Genomic DNA, 12,239 nt, shown 5'->3' with positions numbered 1-12,239 from the left:
TAGATCTAACTCCTACCTCCACACCTGAACATGCAAACATTTCAACAAAATTAGAAGAAAAGTACTAGTTCAATAAAACCTTTTGGCCTTACTACCTCAGATGAATTCACAGTGGAATTGTTGCCATACAAAATCTTCTGCAAGAAATTTGCACACAAATTAGGTTTACAGAAATAAGAGATAAGCCTGAATCGGACCTCATGGATCTGAAAGCTTCTGATCTGTACAGGTTGTTTTAATCCTGATACACTTGAGAATTCTTCATTTTGCAGACAAAACTCTAATAGTAACATGCTACTATTTCCTTGTATACTGACTTATCTAACTGTATCAGCAATACTTACACTATTAACATTTGAATGATGGAAAAACAAATTATATTACTTGCCTATAGAATATTGCTGCTCTAAATCCCCCACAAGAAATACTGTCTCCTTGTTCTATTCTTTCTGCTTACAGACATATACAGAAACAACATAACTAGCAAAGTCGGCTCTCACAGGCTCACCCTGAGAAGTTTTAAAAAAGGCACAAGATGTTTCTTAATAAAAAAGCAATCAGGGGTAAGGTAGCACAGTACTGATAAGGCCGATGTACATAAATTACAAAGCTCAGACTAGCCTGGACCACACAACAATGACACTACAGCAATCCATGAAAGGGACATCTTTGTCAAGAAGACTTTTTCCCCTGAGTATCTGCAAAAAAGTTTATACTGTGTCTTAGCTGGAAGAAATACGTTAGTTAGGGAATCAGTCTTCCTAAAATTGATTAAAGATATATTTTGCAGCTGTCTGTGGAATTTCCTGCTAGGATCTCAAAAAACCCAGCAGTGAACTGTAAATAATTGCAACCAAACAAGCAATCAACCAAACAACATCCAAGGCACAAAGCAGAAAGCAAAGATGTGAGATCTTAAAGAATTTGAAATTTCTTGGACCCAACAGATTCCACCAGAAAACTTGCCTAAACATGGACGTTGCTAAAACCTATATTACCACGTAGGAGCTCCAGTCACTGATTTTGTCCCATCCTTCCAGCTAGTGTAAAAAATGAACACAGTCTGCTATAAATGAACAATAGGTAAGAATCTAGTCTTAGACACTTATATTTGAGAATTTTGGCCCAAATTTTCTCCAAAGCTCATTCCTATTTGAAAGGTCAGATTTAAGCACCAAAAATTTAATAAAATCTGCTTCTGTGCAGCTCGTTTTTGATAAGCAGAAGAACAGAAGCTTTGAGGGAAAAGCTATTTTGTTTCAATTTCTATTAAAAGCACCTTTTTCAGCAGTCAACACTTGGGTCAACTTTGCTAGTGTTACACACCCACCAAGTGGACAAAAAGCTAGGTTTGAAACTATGGGATTTAAATTTTTACAACATCATTGTGAGAAAAACTAGAGCATATATGACCAATGAAGAGTAATTCCAAATTAAAATACTCATCTGGTTCTCCTTCCCCCAAATGATGGACTAAATACATGTTAAAAAATAGAGCTATTTTAAGCATATTGAGATCTTTGAGTGTGAGCACACAAATACTATTTCTTTCAATGAAAAATATCAGCTCAGAGCAATGTTTTAATGCCTCATTTATAGGCTCTTAAAAATAAGGCAGTTGATAAGTGTTGCTGTGATAGTTCAGCGGCCACCCAACTGTTTCCCTTGATTTGTTTTCACGCCTGCTCCCTCAAAAAAAATTAAACAGAGTTGAAACTTCATGCTCTTACATTTATTTTATTAAAAAAAAATAATCTAATGACACAGAAATGATAAATCAGAAACTCGAAGTAGTGCTAATATCAATCCCCAGGGAAATGCCAAGACAGATGTTGGCACCATCAGCTAAAAACAATGAAAAACCATTTTCTACTCTCAGCCTCCAGAGTGGGGCAGGAGGGAGAACATCTGGAGACAAAACAAAGTACAACGACAACAGTGGACTTTTCCATATGTCTTTTATACTTGTAAAGATATCCTGTTGATTTGCAATAAATAAAATCCGATTCCAACAGCATTCTTGCCAACAAATTTCAACCTTACGCCTTTGTTACAGCCGAAGGCAGCTGTTAGTTAATAGCATGATCATCTAAGTGTTCAAGAGTGTTTCCTGGGACCAAGTCACGGTAGCGACCTTGCATTCATCAGTTATTTGAACACTTATTCCAACCTCTGATCTATTTTGCTGCACATAACTAAATCCCTGACATTAACAGCCCATTCAAACACAACTTACGGCTGTGTTTGCTTACGCACAAGTCCCATGTCAATTATGACCCAGATTAAGTAGGATAAAGTGCTTTTGGAATAAATGACTGGGAAAAATCATCAACCTGAAAATGATGTAGATATTTTAAACTGCAGTGGAAACTGCAAATTACTAGAGACTACAAATTCATCTGTAAAACCCTAGAGCATATGTCCCATGAAAAAGCATAGAGAATGCACACACACACTGCCCTATATTATAAATCAACCATCTGCAACAGTCACCATTTCTTAGCATATATCCAGATCTCCCCTGATCTATGCTCATACTGTATTTCCAAATTTTGGTGCAGTAATCAGCACTGAAAAACCTTCTACCTGCTTGGAAAATTACCACATGACAAACATTGTCAGTATGGTCGATTTTACAGCACTCATGAGATGTGAGATTTATGCAGGGTGAATCTTCATTTGCACACTGGACACTTATAAGGCAGATAGTCCGGACTCTCATAAACATCTCATCATTAAAACAAAAAAGGGTTTTTTTAATGACAGTTCTTGAACAAGGTTCTTTGAAACTGCATAAATAAAAGACGCCTGAATTACAAGGCTGTAATTCTTCTTAAGCTTCGGAGGAGGGTGAGCGATAACATTAAACCACTAAACCAGAGAACTGTGCCTGTGCCAGAAACCCACCCAGGAAAGTGCCACCTTTTTCTTTCCATGTAACAATCAGAGTCAATCTTTTCTTCTTTGCAGCTCCTGCCTTTGTCAGCAGAGACCCGCTGTCATGCTCAGCTCTCCAGCCACCCCCTGCCACTGCACTTGCTTGGTCCCAGCCTGCGGGAAGGAGGATTATCCTGGATGCAGGGCTGCACTTACTGCCGGAGCTCAGTTTTATTTGAGTAATGAGAAGCCACATCTTGGGGCTTTCATGCTCAGCTTGCCTTCCTCGAACTATAAATAACATCTCAAGGGTAGGAAGGGGGACATTCACAAACCAACTGAGATTTTAAGGAAAACTGAAGCTTGAGGTCTCAAATCATTACTAGACCATAATCTACAGCTAAATTAGAAGCACATGTTTAATGACAACTGCTTCTTTCCGCAACACATTTCCTGAGGTCTCCTTTTAGGATTTCTTGACTAGAGAACACCACAGCTGCCAAAGCCACACTGGGTGAGCAGCTCATGCCAATCCCCGTTGTCCACCGTACCCTGAACAGGTAGGAGGGATCTGCTCAGTGTTCTTCTTTAAAGGACCAGCACCTCTATGTCATTCTAAAATGATCCTAAATTAAATTTTTGTATAAAAACTTTAACTTCAATATCAATGGGTACTTTCCAATGGTTTGCTCTAAAATGCTTACATAAACAGCTTTTTATAAGCAAAGAAATATTCCAAGCATTTGTTCGCATCAACACAAGCACTTTACAATCCAAAACGGAACAAGGTTATCAACAAAACTAAAACTGATTTGATTCTCATGCCCCAAACTGAGAAAAATTGCAAAAGCTAAAAACCCACTAACGATGTCACGCAAATTCAGTTTAGAAAGGTGGTCACTTTTATTTAGAAAATGTGCTGCTGTTGACACAGCAAAAAAATGTTTGGTTTGCAGCATATAGATTTATAATCCTCAATATGGATTTATAATCCTCAGAGGCCCTTAAACTGTAAATGCAAGAGTAATTATTTTATCTACTTCTATAGATGTCACCGTTCACCATTAAGCCATATGTGTTCCAGCTGGACCCACTGCTCCTGCGTGAGAAGGAAATCATAACCTTTGCGGCCAAGTTGTGACACTGAACTTGGACTTCCACAGTGTTTTAAGAGAATAATAAATCCCCAGAGCTTGGTGACGCAATGTGCTTCTGAGCTTGCATCTAAAGTAGAGAGAGGCTTCTCATCATGATCAGCGTTAAGGTACTTTATCCAGCTCCCTAAAGCTACTGCACAAGTAATAAACAAGGCTTTTAACACAGTCAATCATTTTTATTCGAGGCAATATACCTTAATTAAACTAAGATTCCCTCAAGTAAGGTAGAGACAGACCTGAACCCCGAACCGCAAGTACTCAATCCAAGTACCTCAAGTACATCCAGTCCCAGGATGTGACTGGTAAACAGTCCAAGAGGAACATAAGCTCTTGTGGAAGATCCAGGTCAGAGCAGCCCCAGTTGGGTGCTGGAGGCAGGTGCTCCCCGGGCCATACCCAGCAGCAGTAGGCACTGGAGCTGCTCGGGGACCTGCTCCCAGGGTGTTACCATTGCAGCAGCACACCAGCTGCCTTTCAACCCTGACTTTGACATCAACAGGGAGAGTTGTGAGCCAGGTAACCTAACGCAAACATGCAATGCTCTTCATTTTGCAGACTGCAGCTCACTCAAGGTTTTCTTCCCAGGCACTGTGCATTTTGGCAAGTGTTTCAAGGAGCCTTATCCTCACTCCTAGCACAAGTCAAGGATTCCACCTGATTTCAGCTGTTATCCCAACAGAGCACCAAGCTGACATTGTATTAATATGCTAACATTTAGAGCAAACGCTGTTCATTCTCCCAGGGGATCTGTAAGTGAGCGTATTTCATAAATAGATAAAGAAAATAGACCAAAGCAAACCAAAGCAATAGCACACTGTTGCTTCTTCTGTATGTTCTTATAACACACTACACATTCTTCACAGCACCCACTAATCTAAACCAATAGCCCTGGAAATGGCTATATCCTTTATTTAAATGTGTGAAGCCCTCAGGGCATAATCTGAATTTCTTGATTTTACGACTGTAAAATATATAATGATATTATCACCAAAGTCAATAACATGCTCCTGGCAATCAATTCGCTGAAGAATGACACATCATTGTCTTTTTTTTTTTTTCCTTTTCTAATAAATCGCCAAAGTTGTATCCATCACACATTCAAATTACTAACCTGAAATAACACCTCCTTATATCTCGCAAGGCTGAAAAACAATCACATATGCACTTATAAACAGCCTACCTCTTCATGGGGACAATTAGCATTTTTATAGCACCAACACACTGAAAAATACAAAACATTGCAGTGCAGAATGACCTCTAAGATGCTGCACACACTGAAGACTACTAAATTAATTGCTAAGTGAAAGATATTTCCCATTAGCTGTGCATACATACACCCCTACGTCCATATATATATGCATCCATAATTTTCTGTATTGGCACATATGCATACACACATGGTGCACAGTTTCACTTGGTATCAATTATCTGAAGAAAATTCACAGTAATTTTAATCAGCTACAGATTTGCCTAGGAAAAAAAAAAGTACATAAGCAGGTGTAAAAGAGAAAATACTCATACATAATTACATATACCTTTCAGTACAGCGGCAACTAAACAGCAATTCTTGAAGGGATCATAAAAAGCTCAAACATTATTCTCCTTGATGGCACATTTCTCTCAATGGCTTGGCAGAACTGCAAATCCAATACACAGAGGGCTCAAAACTATCTGTCACACAAAGGGATGGGTCTTGATACCAAGACCGCAGCACTTTGGGAAGGCAATTCTTTCTTTGTAGGCATAAAGAAGTTCAGTGCAGCATGCTTATTTGGGATTTGAAAACTAAAATAAACTCCACAAATTCTCAGATTCTCCTGATAGCTGTTAATTTTTGAACTTTTCTGCTAGAGGTTGAAAACTTTGCTGGGTCGTGTATTTGTCACTGTCTTTGGGAGCATAACAACCCAAGTCTCTGTGCTGTACCTAGAGATCTGACAGAGAAAAACAAAATCTTTTTACTTTTTTTAACATAACATTTTAGAAGAGAAATGTGCACACAATTTAACTTTGGGTGTTATCACTAGCATTCTCTTCCTCTAACAGTATTTCGTCAAACGAGTTTCTTGCAATTAGCCATTTCTAACTTTTTTTAACAAGAGAGTTACTTAAGGGTCTAATTTCCAGATCTATAATGCATCTCAAGTGACCAGAGAACATTCCCAGCAAGATCTTCTCACAACATCAATCACTGCCATCTTTTAAATGAAGATGTACTTTGGATTTCACACTTTATTTCATCGATAAAGTCTAGTTCCTAGCAACTGAAAAAACCTACTGATGTAGTGAAACACAATCTATTTATTTGGGTAGATTACAACCTTAAAAAGCATTTTAATATTTTATAGGGAATAAGTATCCCTTTTCTATTTAGGACCCTATACAAAACCTTGGTTACAGTATATGAGTACAACTTGAATGCAAACTTCTCCTTTCAACAACTGATAAGGAAACTCGTAAAGAAATCTTCAAGATGTGTTCTAGAGTGCTTTTAGCTTACCCAGCTACAGATAGCTTGCTGTAGGCTCAACAAGTGAACCCTCTTGGGGTCTACTGTATTGAGAAAGTGATATTGCCCAGGTGCATGTACATGAAACCTCAGAAAACTCTTTTAAACCTCCCCTGCCAAGAACCCTACCACCTCCTATAAGCTGCCCTTGCCCAAGAGTGCTATTAGGAAGCACATGAGCCTCCTAGCACAAGGAACTAGAGGCAGAACCTTCCTCCCGTCCTGCTGGTGCTTCGGTATTCTTGGTTCTTCTGCTCAGAAAAAGGCAAAATGTCCCGTTTTGACAGCAATGCAAACATTTGTCTTGAATGCAAAGACCAAGAGTATTTCTAAGGAAAATGATAAACCATTTAAACAGGGGACACAGAAACCACTCTGAAGGCTCAATGAACTTCTATTATGGTTAAATTTAAAAACATTACCTACAATTTTAAACAGAGATAAGGGCTCTCCAGGAAAACTCAATCATCATTCAGACTATCATCTCAGCAGTACTTCCCGATTGTTCAGAACTGCTATTCACAGTAACCTCCAACTGAGAGATTTTATGGCTTCTGGCATTATTAGCCTGTGAATTACCGTACTCGAAGACACCTACACATCCCCACTCTTAGAACCAAGTTTCCTGTGTAAGTAAATAAGACGCTCCCATATTATTTGCTGTCTTTGATCAGAGCTTTATCAGCAGAGATGTCATTCACAAGGTGACAACAATTGCACTTGCCAAGTTTTTATCTTAACACTTTATACTCTACACAAGCTAATACAAAACAAGATGTACATTTTACTGTCTCCAAAGCAAAACAGTTGCGTGGATCAGATTAAATTATTTCTTTATAGTACAAAGAAGTATGTGTGAGTATGTCAAGAGAAGAATTCAATTATTTACAGAGAAGGCCTCAGTATAAAATAATGTTTGATTAAAATTTTGGACAAATCTCAGTGATGGAGAGTCTAGGGCAAGCACACTGGAGACGGCAGTGATTGAGCACATACGCTCCACGGGCAGATGACAAAGCACTCGTTTTAGTTTTAGCCAGAAGGCTCACTGATCAATTTTATTTTCTTAGATGGTCTTTGCAATGACAGTATATGGGCACATCCTCAGACACAGAAATGACCAAAAGCTGAATGTAATTAAAGTTCCTTTCAGCCCCTGTATCATGCAAGTCTTCATAAATCTTTGAAAGCCATTTTGTAAGGTGCCATTTACAGGCTGGATACAGAAACAGCTAAAATCCCAAATTCTACACTGATTTAAATTGAAATAAGACACTGCAATAAAACTTCATTTTGGGGTACTAGCCTTGTTCAGCAAGCTCTAGGGAGCAACCAAAAGTGAAACAAGAAAAACTTGGTGATCCATTTTCTGCTCTTAGAGATTAAGAATAAAAATGATGTTTTCAGTACAGCTAGAGGGGAAGAGAGAGAACAGGTATCTGTCAATTTGTCTCTTTAAAATACAGAAGATAGTTCAGCAAACTTTGCTCACCTAATGTTTCAAAGCTGGGGTAAATGGTTAAATCAAGCAGACATCAAAATGTCAAGTAAATAAAGCCCTTGGGAAAACAGGGTCATCAACCAGTTCATTCCTTACCTACTTGCCTGGATGTCAGTATGAAATTGGTTGCTTCTGAGACAAAATCACTAAGAAAAGGTAATTGATTTTATAGTGATCCTTAATTGGTGTTTATATGTGCACTGCATTTGGATTGGGGCATGGTAAAAGCCTGCCCACTTTGAAAACCAAAGGACCTGTTACAGCTGTACGAATATGCCCAAGCAAACCAGCCCTAATGGGGCACGCAGTACATACCATCTACTGCCAAAAATCTCTATAAAGGACTTCCAAATCAGGAAGAAGAGGCCAGTCCAAACGGTGCTGCTAAATTACCCCAGAATGCATAATTTCCCAACCAAATCTGAACTTGCTGGGGAAGAGGAAAATAAATCAGAATTGCCTTTCCTTCCACCTTAAAGCAGCTGAAAGACTAGCCAACACCAGGAAAACTAATCATTTAAAGATCTAACATTTTGGTATGTGAACATTCAACAAGATTTGCACAGTTGCTGAATTCCCCTGACTCTCTTTAATCCTACAAGAACTAAAAGTGCTCAGAATTTATGAAAAAAAAATCAAGCTGCTTTTATGTGTCTACCTATATCTGGCTTTAAGTATGTGGTTTTCAGGAACAATTTTAATTAGACTTTAACTAATCCAGGACACAGACATGCATGCGCTTACACACGGCGCCCCAAAGTCATGTTGAGACACACAAATTCACAATTTACACTTCAAAGCCTACCAATACATTCTGTTGATGACTCTATCAAAGAGTTTAGTATTTGTTATGTATAAAGAAAGAGAAAGGGTGGAGAATCAGTTCACTTCATACAAATGCCAAATTCTTGTGCTGCCCTAAGATAAATGTTAATTCTCTGGGCCTATAAAAAGAGCAAGTTAAGAAAAGGTTATGCTCTGCTAATTAACATTCCCAAATTTCTCACATGTTCAATGAGAGAAAAATCTTTACATTCAAGATAACTAATTACAGACACTGAAGTCCCCAAAGAAAAGAGCAATAGCCCATAACAGCTAAAGCAGGAGGACAAAGCCATTCATTGATTTACACTTTACCCTCTCTTGTCAACACTGTAGTCTCCTGCTGCATCAGTGCTGCATGAACACACAGAAATAGGACTGTGCACCACACTGGATGAAATCATGGCCATGTGCCACAGCAACCTTTCTCCTTGAGCTACCCTCTTTATCAATGTAGAACTTTATTTTGTTGAAGACTCATGCCAGTACCCATTAAAACCAGTTACAAAATGATGCAGTAGACCACAACATGGTGTAACCAACTGCAAACTGCAGATTCTGGTGGTTGTGCTTCTGTTCCCTGACTGGTTTGGTTCACCGTTGCAAATGAAGTCTCATCTAAATCATAGGATTTGATCTTCTGGAGAAGACAAGGTGAAATCAGTCTCAAACGTAGCATAAAAGCTCCCCCACTTGGCCTCCTCTGAAGGTCACTCCACCTCACATCCCACTTCACTTAACCCCAGTAACACTTAGGCCCTGATACCACTGAGCAAAGACTCCAGAAGAAAAGCTGCATCATGCACCATGCTGGGATGGCAACTACATCACCGATGCGACAGTGCAGCTGCAGAACCACCCTGCACCTTTCTTCCTATGGAATTAGTGGCACTGACAATTACATCTGGATTTATTAGTCATCCTGATGATATCAGTATAAAAATGAAGCTCTGGAACGTGCAGACCGGTAAGTTTCTGACTTAAAAAGCTGGCTCCAAGGCCATGGCATTAGAGGCAACACGTGGCCTTAGAAGAGAACTACTTACCCACCTTACAAAGCATATTCTCATGCAGAAAAAGGAAAAGAATGAAAATGACATGTTAAAACGCACAGTAAATAGATTTGTAGAAATTATCCCATGATCACACTAATTCAATAAGAAAAGAAGCTGCTGTTTATTTTCCATGGGCAAATGGAAATACCAGTATTCACCACATGGCAGTCAATGAAAAAACAAACCACTTCCCTGCTGAAATTGTTCACATTTTGCTATCCAATGTTTCAGGAAGAAAATTATTTTCATTTTGGACTCCCACTGCCTCTGCAACATCAGAGAATGTCTTCCCCTGTTGGAAAAACAATAGGAGGCAAAGAGGAAAGCAGCTTTTTTCCTGAGACTTTGGGCTAAAAAAGCCATCAATTTCAAAATTACAACAGTGGCAAAGTGCTTCTTTCAATCTGGTCCTTTCATTTTTGCCTCCTGCTGCCGTTCCTATTGTCAAAGTGGCAGCAGGAGGCAGAAATGAAAAGACTACTGCCGGCAATCACCCTTGGGCAAAGCGTTAATAAGAAGTGAAACACCCCTGTGCCATAACAAATTCCAGAGGTAAGAAATTAGGGTTTGCGCATCTCTCGTGTGTGTAGTACCACGGAGGATCAGCGCGTCAGGATAACTCTTCTGTTTCTGGGACTACATCAATCAGGCATCCAGGAGCCAAAGTGTTTGGGCTGGCACTCAGGAAACTAAGAATGAAAGAGAACACTGTTAGAGAAGTAAATACAGTAAAAACAAACTGACAAAACCCACCAGATAACTCTACTTCCAAGTAAAAAGAAAGGAAATTACTCAACTGGGAAAAGTTGGGGTACTTTTTCAAGACATCTGGTGAATGGGTTGAGTTGTAAGGGCACAAGGATCCAACTGTCCACCAAGCTAACCTAGAATGTTTGAATCTGAAGAGCCTGTTGGTATGTGAGGGGAAACAGGACAAAAAACCAAAGCCAAGTGTTCAGTGCTACCAAAATTTTTACAAATTTTAACAAATTTGCTGAGCCACCTGCAAACCAGTCCAGAGGTATTCATCTAAGGAATGTCAGGAAGGTATAGTGCAACCAGAAATAAATCACTAACAACCCTACTTCCAAGCTCTGCAAGCCACAGATAAGTTCTTGAAAAGGGTGACCATAACTAACCCAGCCAAATAATCACCGCTGTCTCTTCCCCTTTGGTGAAGTTTACAAAGTATCCAGGTTGCCCAACTGCAAATCAGTGTCCTTCAAACATGACTTATTTAAAAATGATGCCTTCACTACAAGGAGGAGCTCCATCCCCAACAGAGCAGTACCTCTGCCTACTGCCCAAGGCTGTGTCTGGTAGCTGGGCACTGCAAGGATGACCAAATCGTATCCTTTTTGGAAGAAGGGTGTTAAAGGGACAGTTTAACCTGGTTCTAGGAAGTTTTAAGCAGATGGAATAAATTAAGATAGAAGGTAGGAGCTGTGTCTCAGTCTGTCCCTGCTTAAGGCTTGAAAGAGAACGAAGTATTTGCCAAGATTATACATGTGATTTACTACCTTTGTGGTAACAAGAGCTCATTACAAGACAGCAAAATCATATTCCTCTGAAGAACCTGGGAAAAAAGTGAACAAAGTTGACTTCATCTACAGAAGTTCTTTAAATGGGAAGCAAATAAAGGAGCTGATGAAATTGAATATGATATTTTTCATTGCATGAATTAAAGAGAGGAGGGTTTTCTTCACTGAAACTGAGCCAAGATAAAGTTACCTTTCTCCCATTAAAAATAAAAAGCAACGGTACTTCATGAATAAAAGAACTACTGTTTCTTGTGCTAGAACTGAACAACAAAAATTTATGAAGCTTGAAAACTATACTCTGTGCAATGTGCACCTAAACTGTTTCATAACCTGTGTTTCTTACAATAATAAAGGAAGATGATTTTAAAAAAAAAAAATCCATATAAACTTAAAAGGAGAAGACTTTTATTCTAAGGTCAGATCCTCTATTAACTCAACCTGTACAAAATCCTTGTCATATTAACTTTAAGGACATGCAGATAAAATCAGTCTGCTGAAATCAACATGGGCATAAAGAACAGTCTCAAGGGAAAAAATAGATTCTATTTATATAATTAAAATATTACCAAACTCTTAAAACATTATTATTCCTCTTGCAGTTGTGCTTATCTTCTGAAGAGCGCAAGACCTGTCTACTTGTTGCAATACTCTAGTTATTTGGTTGTTGGTACCATCAATCTCTTCTGGCTATTTCTACCTCAAATAGTATTTTCTGAGACCACACTGAAAACATTGATCAAATGATGCACAAGTCTTCCTTTGGACTGCACCCCAATG

The 12,239-nt window shown here is 38.9% G+C and overlaps 1 protein-coding gene across 12 annotated transcripts in view; it reads right to left on the bottom strand.

The window, feature by feature from the left end:
- The window catches only part of DAB1 (DAB adaptor protein 1), a 475,330-nt gene that overhangs the window by 67,400 nt on the left and 395,691 nt on the right, over positions 1 to 12,239 (bottom strand). The gene's annotated exons all lie outside the window — the stretch shown is intronic.

Source organism: Strix aluco, chromosome 8 (assembly GCF_031877795.1).
Source record: "Strix aluco isolate bStrAlu1 chromosome 8, bStrAlu1.hap1, whole genome shotgun sequence".
Classification (NCBI taxonomy): Eukaryota; Metazoa; Chordata; class Aves; order Strigiformes; family Strigidae; genus Strix; species Strix aluco.
Note: the sequence above shows the minus strand (reverse complement) of the source record. Positions and strands in the feature narration are given on the sequence as shown.